The sequence below is a fragment of the Hydra vulgaris genome, chromosome 06 (genome assembly GCF_038396675.1).
Source record: "Hydra vulgaris chromosome 06, alternate assembly HydraT2T_AEP".
NCBI lineage: Eukaryota > Metazoa > Cnidaria > Hydrozoa > Anthoathecata > Hydridae > Hydra > Hydra vulgaris.
Window position 1 is genome coordinate 49,067,501 of NC_088925.1, and position 15,296 is coordinate 49,082,796.

The following is a 15,296-nucleotide window of genomic DNA, read 5'->3' on the forward strand; positions in this document are numbered from 1 at the left end:
TTTAAAGTGGCTTTTTGTGTAAGTTGATTCCACGTTGAATAAGCGTCTTTTTTTGAGAAGCTAAATTACGTTACAATTTCATGGCTTATTCAACGTTTAAATTTACCGCGATTTAGTATACAAAAACAAACATTGATTCAACGTTGAAAGAGCGTTGTTTTTGTGACTGCAACGCTTTTTCTACGCTGCGACCGGTTTTCAACGTTGATTCAACGCTGACATGTTTGCTGGGGAAGCTTGTTTTAATCGACTAATTTTAGTTACGCTAAAAAGTTAGTCGACTAAATTTAGTTACGCTAAAAAGTTAGTCGACTAAATTTAGTTAGACTAAAAAGTTAGTCGACTAAATTTAGTTACGCTAAAAAGTTAGTCGACTAAATTTAGTTAGACTAAAAAGTTAGTCGACTAAATTTAGTTACGCTAAAAAGTTAGTCGACTAAATTTAGTTAGACTAAAAAGTTAGTCGACTAAATTTAGTTACGCTAAAAAGTTAGTCGACTAATTTTAGTTACGCTAAAAAGTTAGTTGACTAAATTTAGTTAGGCTAAAAAGTTAGTCGACTAATTTTAGTTAGACTAAAAAGTTAGTCGACTAATTTTAGTTAGACTAAAAAGTTAGTCCACTAAATTTAGTTAGACTAAAAAGTTAGTCGACTAATTTATTTACGCTAAAAAGTTAGCCGACTAGTTTTAGTTAGACTAAAAAGTTAGTCGACTAAATTTTGTTAGACTAAAAAGTTAGTCGACTAAATTTAGTTAGACTAAAAAGTTAGTCGACTAAATTTAGTTAGACTAAAAAGTTAGTTGGGTAATTTTAGTTAGGGTTTTTTTAGTTAAGTTAGTTACAATTTTTAGTTTTGGTCACAACACTAATTTAAACTATGCCAATATTGCTCGGTGTAGTGAAAATAAATTCAAACTTATGGTTCTTTATCGTCAACAAAAGCATGTTTTTTCATCATCAACAACAACAAACAATATTATCGACAAAATCTTTATCGATTATTCATCTTTATCGTCAACAAAAGCATGTTTGAAAAAATCATTCTCAAACGCGTGATGGGCGGACGTGCTTTATTACAAATAAGAAGATTATTAAAAGTTCGAGTAAAAATAAAATTTAATAAAAATATTAAGTGCAAACGTGGTAATGTCCAATTAACCGAGTTTAATCTATATAAAGCTGATCAAGATAAATTAATAAAATTACTAATCAAAACAATCGACGAGTTGAAAAATTGCAATTTACTGTTAACCGAGAGACTAAATGTTCTAGAAAAAGCTAAAGTTTCCACGTCTATATCGTGGGCTAGTGTTGTTAGTGGAAATACGCTACCAAAAAGGTCAACCGAACAACTTCATTTACTAAACGCTGTTGTAGCCGAGGTAAAAAAAAGAGAAAAACGGGAAAGTAACGTTGTAGTGTTTGGTATCGAAGCCTCTAAAAAAGCCGATTTATCAAGCGCTAGAGAAGAAGATAAAAAATCTATTCTCCGCATGATGAACTCTATTAATGCAAAGATCGAAGTTAAACAAATAATAAAATTAAAATCAAAATCCGACAAAGAATCACCTTTTGTTATTGTTCTTAACAACCGAAATGATAGAAATTCTATTCTAAAAGCTGCAAAAAAAATTAAAAAATTCAACCGAGTCAAATAAAGCGTAAATCAATCCCAATAAAAATGTAGCTGAGCGATACAAAGCTAAGTAATTGCGCAAGGAGTGCAAACAAAAAAATTCATGAAATTCGGAACCCTTTCTTTTTAATTATGGCATACGAAACAAAAAAGTCATAAAAATTAATAAATAGCAATCATTTTATAATTACAAAAACCAAATAGATTTTAGTCACGGCTCATTAACTTCTTTAGTTATTCCGAAGTGATTGCAAAAAAATCATGTCTCTAGCATTAGTAAACAACTTTATTATTGCTGTAAACAACAAAAGCATTACCAAGGTTTTCAGTTCAAAACGGAGCGACTTTATAAACTCAAGTAATCACTTAACAACAAATTCTTTCAATAATTTTACAGTTTATCTTTTTAACACAAGAAATCTTGCCAACTAACTTAACGATTTTTTTTTATACGTTGAGTCAAATAAACCTGCCTTGTTTTGTGTTAGTGAAACTTTTTTCAATGATTAACTCCCGAACTCCATGGTCTGTCCAAAAGGTTATTCCATTTATAGTAAGGACAGGATACAAATTGGCGGTGGTGTAGCTATATACTGTAGAAATGACGTTAAATCTGCCATAGTAACCTCTCTACTATGTACTAAATGGTTACATAGTGTTACTCAAACTGACCTAGATATTGATATCATTTGTGTTGATTTAATTTCTAGTAAACTCCGCTTAATTACTTGTTACCGTCCACCGTCCTATTCTCTTGATGATTATATCTTGATATCAATGATTTCAATAACTAGCCATCTCTGTGAATCTGTTTCTCAATTTGTCAGTGTTAAAGATTTCAACTTACCGAAAATTGATAGGGTTAACTACGTTTCGCCAAATGAGAAATGTCATCATCTTTTTTCAACTTTAGTAAATAGTTTTGGTATGCACCAATATGTACTGGGGAAAATAACGTTCTTGATCTTGTTCTTTCAAATATAATTTCCCTATTAAGTAATATTTCTGTTGAGTGTCCATTTAGTACAAGCGACCATAACTCAGCCTATTTCATATAAACACCTTAGATTATTATCATCCCGAAACAAATTCCGAAACTTTTTACGATTTCAATAATACGGAGGTAATTGGTTTTATTTCTTACTTATCAAAATTAAGTTGGGATTTCGATTTTTCTTTTGTTTTTACAACTGAAGTGTATTGGAATATCTTTTCTTATCATCTTCGTAAAGGTATTGATTGTTTTGTTCCAATCAGAATAATATACCATAAGAAAAAAAAGTCGTTCTTGTCCAAAGTGTATTTATAAAATGCTAATTCACTAAGACTATCTTGCACAAAAAGGCATTTATCCAATATGCATCAAAATGTAAAAAAGCCATATCCACAACACCACAAAAATGTGGAACTAAAATTGGTCAAAGAAAATAACTCAAGTAAGTTTTTAAGTGACGTAAATAAAAGCCTAAACAACCCCAAAAATATATATCCTCTAAGAACCAATAGCAGCTTTACTACTAGCAATGTTGAAATCGCGGAAATGTTTAACAAACAGTTTGGAAGTATTTTTACCATAGATGACGGAAATTTGCCTAAAATAAATACTCTTGTTAGTGAACATATTAATATGGATTTCGTAGATTTTTCAGCAAAAGATAGTTCATCAAAAACTAAAAAATTTAAAATCTAGCACATCAATTGGACCTGACGGTATACCAAATATACTTTTAAAACAGTTAGCACATATAATATGTACTCCGCTTTCACATATATTTGAATCAAGATTTACGTCAAGCTCGTTACCATTACAATGGCTTCAAGCTTCGTTTTCCCCTATTTTTAAAAAAATATCTACTTCAGATGCTAACAATTATAGACCTATATCCCTCACATATACTAGCTGTCGAGTCATGGAAAGTATTGTCAGTTTATGTATCGCTGACTATCTTAATATAAATAATCTAATAACACCTAATTAACACGGCTTTTTATCCAAAAGATCTACGTACATAAATCTTCTAGAGTCAACTAATGACTGGAATAAAGTTTTAGACAGCATTTTAATTACTGACATGGTGTACACTGAATTTTAAAAATATTTGACTCTGTATCTCATCCAAAACTCTTGAAAAAACTTGCAATGTACGGCATAATAGATAACCTGCTTCATTCGATATCAGCATTTCTTTTCAACAGATATCAAAGGGTTCTTGTTGGAAATTCACTATCCAATCCAACCAACATCCTGAGTGGAGTTCCAGAGGGTGGCATTTTAGGTCCAACATTATTCTTGTTATATATTAATGATCTCCCCTCTATTGTAAAAGATCTTAAGTCTCTAATGTTATATGCTGACGATATCAAGCTATATAGTTCGTTTAAGGATGCCGATTACAGTCGCGATCTTGTTGTTGCAATTTATAAAGTTTATCTCTGGTCAAAAAAATGGCAGTTAAAAGTAGCCAATAATAAGTGCTTTACTCAAAATAGCGCCTACTTCATTTTGTAAAGATATAAATTACAACTATCAATTAGGAGATCATAATTTAACCTGATCTACAAACCCAAAAGATCTTGGTGTGACCATGGATTCTTACTTAAATCATATTTCAAATATCGTCTGCGCATCAAACGTTCGAGAATATCTGATTCTTAAGTGTTTTAGAAGTCGTGATCCGCGTGTTATCGTAAAGACCTACACTACCTATATAAGACCAATCTTAGAATAATGTTCTCTGGTTTGGTCACCTAACCACACTAAAATGAACAAAACAGTGGAAAGAGTGCAAAGATGTTTTACCAAGTGAATCGCTAACCTAAATAACTATTCATATTTTAATAGACTTAATATTCTTGGTTTGGAAATACTAGAAATTCGTCGCCTTAAGCGAGACTTGATTACATGTTACAAAGTTCTGAACATTTTAGTTTGCTTAAATAAATCCAGTTTTTTTTTATCAACAACTATATTTACGCTCAAAGACATAGTTTCAAATTAAGCAAACTAAAATGTAAACTCAATGTCCGTAAATACTCTTTCTCACTCAGGGTTGTTAAAATTTGCAATAACTTGCCGTCTGACGTCATGAACGCCAAAAATATCAAGAGCTTCAAAATTAAAATTAATTCTATCGACTTTGAAAAATATTGTTCCGGCAAACTAGCTTTTGTTTTATAACTGTGGTCTTGTATATAATTGTAATATATATATATATATATATATATATATATATATATTGTAAATTATCTCGCATGTGTATTATGTGATTATAGGGCACGTTGACAGAGTCCTTCATATTTTATGGACCTGCGTGTCCTTTAAAACATGTATTACTGCTCTAATAAATTTTAATCTAATCTAATGTTGCTCGTTTTATTAATTTATGTTGTAACTTACTCAGGAACCATGGAAAAAAACTTTTGATGGCAATAAATTAAAGAAAGTTAGTAAATTAGTTAAAGAGGCTGCAGAAGTAATTAAGCTTCAATTGAACTGTGTCATAATTTTCATAAGTGTTGGTTTTTTAATATTTTAGTTTTGCATTAAACATTGTAATGTATTTTTTGTTTGTTTATACAGAATTGTTAAAAAATAAATACAAAGTGTATTATGAGGACATTGAATTTTTATACACTGGAGTACCATTTATTGTATCAGCCCTAACAAAACATCACTGTCAACATGGAAAAGACCTAAATATTGAAGAAAAAGTTCAGTACAGGAAAAATAAAAAAGCTGTATATATAAAAAAATTTTAAACTTGATTCTAAATATAATTTTTTCAAGATTGCAACTGAAGAAATTTCTTTTTGAAATTATTAATATTATCCATTTCTTATTTTCTTGCATTTTTTAACATCAATTATATTATTTAGTTTATAAACAACTTGTGAATTTTATTTAATTTAATTTTTTATTTTTAATGCATAGAGTACAGATCATTATTTATTTATTTATTCTTTTTATCACCTAAATTACAGGTAAAATAAACAGAATAAAACAAGTGTATAAAACTTATTTTTTATACTTTCATTTTAAAGTCTTATTTAAATTCTTCTTGGAATATTTTACTCCATCAATATCGTAAATATTAGTCTTTGTTCTCTGATATTCCAGAATTCAAAGGAATGATTTAAAATTGCCGCTATATTTTCTCCTACGTCATCGCAGCGACGTTTAATCGTTATTTTTTTTTCCTTCTATCGAACACTGGGCGAAGTTTAGCTCACGTTGATTGGACATTTTTATTACTTCGTTGATAAATAGATTATCTTTAGAAACATCAGATATCTGAGTCAAAATCAAGCAAAAACAAGTCGGATTGTTGAGTAGTCTGATAAAGAGATTTAATTTATTTCGAATGAGGATGGTTGATATATCATCAATTTTAAAGAAGAGATGCAGGTAGTTTTTGTTGTACTTTGATATATTAAAGAGGAAATTTAATGCTGACCTTCCAACAGCATCCAATTTGTTAAGAAGTGAATTATTATAGAAAAAAATTTCTAAGCCGTACGATAAGTTCGGCTCAGTCAAAAATTTGAACGAATGTACTATAATTAATGGTTGACAAAGACAAACACCAGATTTTATCAAAACTTTGGAGATATATTGAAGCTGAATAATACGTTCGTTTACATTTGCTGTTTAAAGTGCAGCTATGAATTTAAGTATGAATTTAAGTATGAATTTAAATTTGAGTATGAATTTAATTATCACATTGGAAACCGAGGTGTTTCAGTTTATTATTTATGCCTAGGGAAGAGCCATTTATTTAAATTGTATTTTTTGTAATTGAACTTTTACCGGATATAATAAACTCGATTTTTCAGTGTTTAGTTTAATATATAGCTTTTGGTATTGTGACTGAACTTTATTAACCAATTCTTGTAAACCACAAAAAGTAGAACTTCGTTAGATAATATTGTCTGCATAGGCAATAATACCAGTGTATAACACCACTTATTGTTATTCCAATTTTGCAATCTGAAACAGTTTGATTTAATCTGCTTCGAGTGTATATATTATATATATGTGGTAATAAAATTAATCCATGTCGCACGCCTTTATGCCCAAGGTACGATATATTAGCTCTACCCGATAATGTTTTGATAATGATTTGATTTATGCCCATAGTACAATAATGATTTGACTTATGCCCAAGGTACAATATATTAGAATTACCCGATAAGAATAATGATTATAGTGCGCGAACTACTGAGAGCAATATCTTTTTGTTGTAATAAAGTTTTTCAAACAGCAAATCACAGTTACAGCTATCGAAAGCCTTATTTGCATCTAAATTACAAATATATATTGATGAGTTGTTGTTATTGTAATATTTTACTGTTTCACTTAAAAGGAACTCTGCATGAAGAGTGGAGCTATTGTGCTTGAAGCCAAGTTGATGAGAGATTTCATATTTCGGGACATTTTTCTTTTGATAATGTATTCAAAGACATTTGCCAAAATAGACATGAAAATAATTCTGCTATAGTTATCGGAATTATCATGAGATTTTTTAAAGGATTTTACTATTGGAACAATTATGGATGTTGATAGGTACTTTAGCACCGCTCCATTATTGAAGATATTGTTATAAGACTTTGAAAGCCATGTAAGTACGTTGTTGTTATAGGAGTTCTTAAAATGTTTTGCAGTAATTTCGCAGGTATCAAGTGATCTATTAGATCTAAGCTTAAGAATACAAGTTTTGAAGTCGGAAGTTGATACGAGTATTTTATTAGGCTCATCTATGAGTTGTGGAGTATGACAGTGTTTGTAATTGTTGTTGGTAATCGTGGGAGTGTTGAAATAGTACTAAAGTTTTTTCTAAATTCTGCAATTTCTTTTTTGTCTTGTTTTTTATTAATAGTGAAAATACGAGTGTTTGGATTTGATTTAATTCATCGGATATAGTTCCAAAACTTTTGTGGATTACTTTTTCGAAGGTCTTTAATTATTTTGGGTGATTTTATTGATTTTTTAGTTATGAGCTGCTTTTACAATTTTGCGGATATTTTTACGAGCTACCTTATATTTATTAAATGAAATGCATTCCAACGATCTGCTGTAGTTTTTTTTTTTTCCATTCTTTAAAGTGGAAAGAGAGAACATTATCGCCCGATTTAAATTTTGGTGTCCACCATGATTTAGAGTAAATTCCTCATTCTTTTTGTTGGAAACCGTTTTTCATAGCTAAAAGAGCAGCACTTTTATTTTTTTTTTTGTTGTTTAAAATTTAGTTTAAGATTTTTTTTTGTTGTTTAAGATTTTTTCTCTATTTCTTGTCCAAAAAAAGATGTAATCTTTGAAAAAATAGGAGAGATTCTGATTGTAAATTTTAATAAAGTTATTATCATTCCATGCATACTTTGGAATTGTATTATACTTTTTAAGAACGTTTTGAAGTTTATTGCACATCTATTCATTGTGATTTTGGGTTTAGATATATGGCACACGTTGCGTATTGTTGATGTTCATCTTCTGACTGGTTAAAGACATCAGATTGACTTTTTGTTACTGACAGCAAAATTGACGGTTCATAGTGATTATTTTAAGGCGTTAAAGTTTTCAAGTTTTCACAAGACTTTCGAAACTGTTCAACAATAATGTTGTTGTCCCAAACTTTTAGGTTTTAAGACGATGTGCTCATCTTATTTTTTTATTGTTACTTTGAAGGATCGATTATATTTAATTCCCCGGTAGATTTAACAGCAATCGGTTCGACGCCTATTTCTTTTTTTAAGCAATCATTCATAGGATCTTTTGATATGGAATTGCAAACGCCTCCAACGAATATATCAAATTCTCGAAGCTATTTTAATTCCAAAGATTTGTTCTTTTCTTGTTATAAATGTACTCGGAGTCAAAGCAAATATTTTTTTTCTTCAAAACAATCTCAATCGATACTTCTATTTTCAATTTTTTTATGTTAATATGGTGTGCCATTTTGGGTTGTATTTTAACTTTTTGTGCATAAGTTTCACGTGTTTTTAATTTTTCGCTGACATCCTCTCAGCTGTAGTGTGGAGTAGTTTTACTTTATATATGATTTTGAGTTGTGGAGTAGTTTATTGAATTTGAAACAATAGTATTTTCTATAAGTGTTTGAAGAACCGATGATTTAGTGACGCTGTTTAAAAATAGTTGTTGTTGATTTTTTTTATTTCTGTATTTGATTTACCAAGATCGTCGTACTTTATTTGCAGTAAGCGAAGATCTTCCCAAATTATGATGTTATCTAAATGCAATGTCTTTATGCAGTCGTTGAGTTCTTTTACATTCAACAAGACATTTATTTCTTTGACATGAGTAGTTATTTGTTCACTAATTATTTTCCAATTATTAATCAATTTTGTAAAATCTTTGTAAAGCTGTTTTTTAGCAAGGGATATAGACATTAGATATATATCATCCAAACATGTAGAAACCTTGTACCTTTTTCTAAGACTATTCTTCAAAGGGTCATCAGAATCGAGACTAATGTTTAAGGAAGAAAATTGTTCTAGTTTAAAGATTTCTAGGATCTCCGTAAATAGAAAACATCTAAGACTAAATATATCTTCCTCTTGAAGTTTGAAAAATTCCTTCATGATTACATCATTAGGATGGGAGTAGATTGCTATCACATATTTAATGTAGTCTTTTACGAGATTCTTATTAATATTCAGAAACAAAAAAAGCTCACTAATTTCTCTCAGCGACGTTTTAGCGTAACATTTATGCTAAAACGTTGATAAAATTTCTTTAAAATATAAAACTCTTAAAAACGCGTCTGGTCTCTTCAAAGCCCAAGCGCTCAAAAAGGTTTTGCCAAATAAAATAATAATTATTGAAATAGTATAATAAATAAATAAAATAATAATAAAAATTGTGCTAAAAAAAAATATTGCCAAATATAATATAGATGTTTCACGGGATTCCTTAAAAATTGAGTGTCTTGCCATGGTGTATATACATATATATATATATATATATATATATATATATATATATATATATATATATATATATATATATATATATATATATATATATATATATATATATTAGGGTGGTCCAAAAAAAACTTTTTTTTACTTTTTGTTATTCCTAAGGTCTAAATGTGTTCATTTATGAAAGAAAACATTGTACCAAAAAATCAGCCAAATCGGTTAAAATTTAGAGGTCGCGCTGGGGCGATCTTTATACCCCTCTAAAATTGGAATTTTCAAAAGATCAGTAAAATATTGACCTTCGTTTTCTGTGCACATTTCGGTTATTTACCGTTCGATTTTAATAAAATAAAAACGAAAATAAAGCTCTTATTACGCATAATAATTTTTGTTAAACAACATTTCCTTTTTAAATGCATATTAAAGCGGCAAAATAAATTGCAAACTAAGCCAAATTTCAATATATTTTATTATATTGGTTTATTATATGGTTTAGTTCAGTTCGAGACTTTATTGAGAGTGTTGTGATTCCTGAAATAAAATTACAATAGTTTATCTATTTTGCTTGACTAATAATATTAAATACAGTAATTTAAGAAAGTGATATAATTTCGAGTTTCAACGAAACTAATTTTGTTTGGAAATATAGGTGACAACAAAATATATTTTCATTCATACACTGTATTAAAGAAAATTTAAAATGGCTGCAGTCGCAAAGTCAACATGCAGTTCTGCAGCAAAACGGTAAATTGGTCAACCAATATCAATGCTTTCCCATTTTAAGCTTCAAACGATTTTGGAAGTATTAAAATGTTTTTTCTTCCACTATGAGGTGAAAGGTTTGAGTATACATGAAAGTTCGGTAACAGTTATCAAATCAACTTGTGAAATTTGGAAAAAAAGCTCAATTTCCTACAATTCGAAAGGATAATGCAGTTACAAGGCTTGAAAAATTTCATAAAGAATATAAGGATCTATTACAAGACAGAAATAAGAAATCAGCAGTTGCTAGAAGCAAAGTAACAGACTTTGAAAAGAGAATTATGAAACTTTTTGATATTGCGCCAACTAATGTTTTTGATTTAATAAAATTTGCTGAAGATCGCGATTTCCTCATAGATCAACGAGATGATAGAAACATGGTCTTGGGTTCCATTGATAAAGATGATGAAGAAAAAGAAGAAAATAAAGTTTGCAGAGAGATAAGTTTGGATAAACGTTTGCAAAAAGAAGCGTTAAGGAAACAACGCTCTGAAGAAGTAGTTGTTCTTGAGAATTCAACTTCGCCTTCAAGTTCTGCTAGTAGCGATCATAATGATATCGTAGTTTTGAAAGGAAAAGATGTTGTTGCAGAAAGCTCCGGTCTGAATAGGAAGCGTTCTATAAAAAAAATTATTACCCCTGAAGTTGTCGCTTACTTAGATAGAGGAAAAGTAAGCAATCGTGTGGCAATGCGAACTATAGCAGCTACAATGCAAAGTTTAGGAGCTCCCATTGAAGAGTTCTCTATATCTGTTACTACTTTTCATAGGGCAAGAACTGATTATCGTGAAACTCATTACAATGAAACGAAAGAAAATTTCAAACTGGATTTACCTCTCGTAGTTCATTGGGATGGAAAAATGATGGCAGACATCGATGGAAGTGGAAATGTTGAGCGTTTGTCAGTTTTAGTAACAGGGCGTGGTGTTGAAAAACTTCTGGGAGTGCCAAAACTTCCTGATTCAAAAGGAGAAGCCATTGCTACTGCAGTTGTAGCCTCCCTCCATGAATGGGACGCTTCGAATCTTATTAATAATCTCTGTTGCATGTCGTTTGATACCACAGCTAGCAATACAAGATCTGAGAAAGGTGCTTGTAATTTACTTGAAGAAAAATTAGGAAAAGAATTATTGAATTTAGCTTGTCGTCATCACATTACTGAAATTGTTGCAGGATCTGTGTTTAAAATTTATTTTCCAACAACGTTCGGACCAGATGTTGCTATTTTCAAACGATTTAAACAAGCCTGGAAGAATATCAAGAAAGATGATTTTAGCCAATGATAAGCTGAAAGATATCTTTCAAACGTCTCGATTGAAAAAAAATCGTCTATAATTAATTTCTTAAAAAAATGTTTGCAAGACTCACAACCACGAGATGATTATAAAGAACTTCTTGAATTATGTCTAATATATTTAGGAGAGCAACCTCCTAGTGGAATAAGATTTAAAGCACCTGGAGCCTTCCATCATGCTCGGTGGATGGCAAAACTAATTTATTCAATTAAAATGTGGTTATTTAGAGATCAGTTTAAAATGGTGCAACATGAATTAAACGCAGTAAGAGATATTAGCATGTTTGCTGCGTTAATATATGTTCGACAGTGGTTTACTGCACCACTCAGTGCCTCTGCCCCATTTAATGATTTAGATTTTCTAAAAAATATTGAGGAATATCGTGAAATGAATGAAAATATAGCGACCGCTGCAACCAAGGCAATGAAGCGGTATCTATGGTATTTAAGTAAAGAACTTATATCTTTGGCCTTTTTTAGTGATGATGTAGAGATTGAAGTTAAAAGAAAAATGATAACTGCCCTTCAGCGTCAATGCGTAGACAATGATAGGCCATCAAAGAATATAGCAGATATTACATATGTAATGAGTAAATCCCTTGAGGACTTTGTAACGTGTTAATCACTTTCATTTTTTAATTTCTTAAATATTGACATTTCCTTTCTTGAAGAAGATCCTTCAAACTGGAAAAACAATGAGTCGTATGCCGACTCTAAAGAAGTAGTGAAGTCTCTTAAAGTTGTTAATGATTGCGCCGAATAACGGGTGAAGTTAGTACAAGACTTTAATGCTGTCTTAACAAAAGATGAAGAGCAGCAAAAGTATGTGCTAAACTTAGTTGCCGAAAACAGGGCTGTCTTACCAGATGCAAAAAAATCAACATTGAGTGCTAAACAAACCAGGCGAAAATGAGCAGCTGTTGTTGTTTAATGTTGTTTAACGTTGTATAATAAAAATTATTATGTGTAATAAGAGCTTTATTTTCGTTTTTATTTTATTAAAATCGAACGGTAAATAATTAAAATGTGTACAGAAAACAAAGGTCAATATTTTACTGAACTTTTGAAAATTCCAATTTTAGAGGGGTATAAAGATCGCCCCAGCGCGACTAAATATTAACCGATTTGGCTGATTTTTTTGGTAAAATGTTTTCTTTCATAAATGAACACATTTAGACCTTAGGAATAACAAAAAGTAAAAAAAAGTTTTTTTGGATCACCCATATATATATATATATATATATATATATATATATATATATATATATATATATATATATATATATATATATATATATATATATATATATATATATATATATATATATATATATATATATATATATATATATATATATATATATATATATATATATATATATATATATATTTATATATATATATATATATATATATATATATATATATATATATATATATATATATATATATATATATATATATATATATAAAACAGCTATTACACTAATTGCGCGAATAAGATTTGGTACGGTAAACAGCTTTTCAGTTCCATGACGTCCGATGTAAAAAGATAATCGTTCATTTCAAAATTGATCAAGCTGGAAAGTATTTTGTAAATCGAGCAACTTTCAAAAAAAACTGACAATGTGTTTTGTAGGAGATTTTACATAAAAGGTAAGTACATTTAGCTCATCGACCTTTCCATAAATTTAAGAAAATAACTAAATGATTTTGTATATGTCATTCTTAGATTTCAGATTGGATCAAACTTAGTTTGATTGCAATCCAATCTTTTGGATTGCAATCAAACTAAGTTGTTCCATTCTTAAATTTCACGTTTCTAAAAAAACGCGCCTAAAATTCAAAATCAACCAATAAAAATTATAACAGAGTTTAAGTTGCCGTACCGCTAGTATCAATGTTTTCGTATATTTGTAAACACTTTAAAAGTTCATAGTGTGATTATATTGGTATTTAATATAAATTTAAATTACCAGAGAAAGTAAACATTTATAATTTTTTATAATTTCAGATGGTGCGAACATATAAAAGAAAAACTACTTTTGAGGCCTCATTGGAAGCCTTGAAATTTGCTCCTGAGGAAGTCATTTCAAAAAAGCAAAATCTCAGAACTGTCGCCTTGACCCATGTCTCAGATAAAATGACATTACTTCGTTTCTGCAAAAAAGCCAAGGAAGGAGTTTCCTTATCTGGTTATTCCAAACACAAACTATTATTTAGTGCTGCAGAGGAGCAAGAACTTGTTAATTATCTGCTAGACGCAGCGAAAATGTTTTTTGAGTCAGGTTAAAAAAAAAAAGAAAAGGTATTCCTAGGGTCAGGTATAGTAAACAAACGATAGATGGAGGTCCCCCGGCTCTGTTGAAGCATGTCATATTTCTGGCTGGATGAAAAAGGAGAATTTTTTTCTATTTTTTAAGCACTTTGTGAAACATTGTAAATCAACAGTTGAACAACCTGTCCTGCTGCTGTTGGACAATCATGAATCTCATGTATCTCTTGAATCTATTCAATATGCCAAGGAAAATGATATTCATATGCTTTCGTTCCCTCCTCATTGTTCGCACAGACTGCAGCCTTTGGATTGGTCAGTGTTTTTTTTACTAAAGAGACATTATCATGTTGAGTGCGATGCATGGCTGAAAACAATGGTCATCTTCAAGTAGACGTCACTATGAACTTAGCTTCATTTGAATTTCAACCGTCAACATCAGCTCTTTCAGATTCGTTAGCGATATGTAAGAAAAGTCCAGTAGCTTCCACATCTGCTGGAACTATTTTTTGTACCAATAGTCAAGCTATAGCCTTGCCTTGACCTGGCAGAACAAAATAAAAACAAAAAAGGAGAACCAAAGTCTAAATCGGTTGCAGCCATATCAAAAAATAAAACTGTAAGGACTTCATTTTGGCGAGCCCTATTCAAATAGTAGATTAAGGGAAACTTGGGCTCAGTGTGTTAACTGTAAATTGTGGGTCCATGAAGAATGTACAGATGGTATTCTTGCTTTTATTTGTGAAAATTGTTTAGAGTAATTAAAAAGAAACATCTTTTTTTAGTTTGTTTACTTAATCTTTTGTATTTGTTTACCTGTTTTCCTAATCTATTGTGTTTGTTTACCTTCTCGTTTGTGTTTGATTACTTAATTAGTTTTTTAAAGCTTCCTTTTTAAGTCTTATTAAATGTATCAACGTACCCCAGCATGGGGCAAGTTAATACATTTAACAAGACTTTAGATTAAAGTTAGAGAAAAAGGATGAATTTTATCAAAAAAATGTTTGATATATTAGGAATAATATGAAAACATACCAAGGACTTATAGGAAAGAAGCACTATCAGTGGGAGATGGCATTTCAATTATCGGCTTTAAGCAATCTGGATCCGGAGAAAAAGAGCCACTTTGTATATTAAAACCTAGGAAAGTTACACACGTAGTAGACAATATAGACTTTTCTTCATTAAATAAAAAACATTGCTTTCTTAGAGGGTTTAAGAAATTTTCTAAATTGAAATCATCTTAATTTTAAATGTACCTCATACAAGCAAGTAATCTTTATATACAAAGGTGTCTTCTAATTTATTTTCTTGAATAAACTTATCAATGATTCTTTGAAATTGTGCAACAGCATAGTGAGGCCAAAAGGAGTTCTTTCAAATTGAAA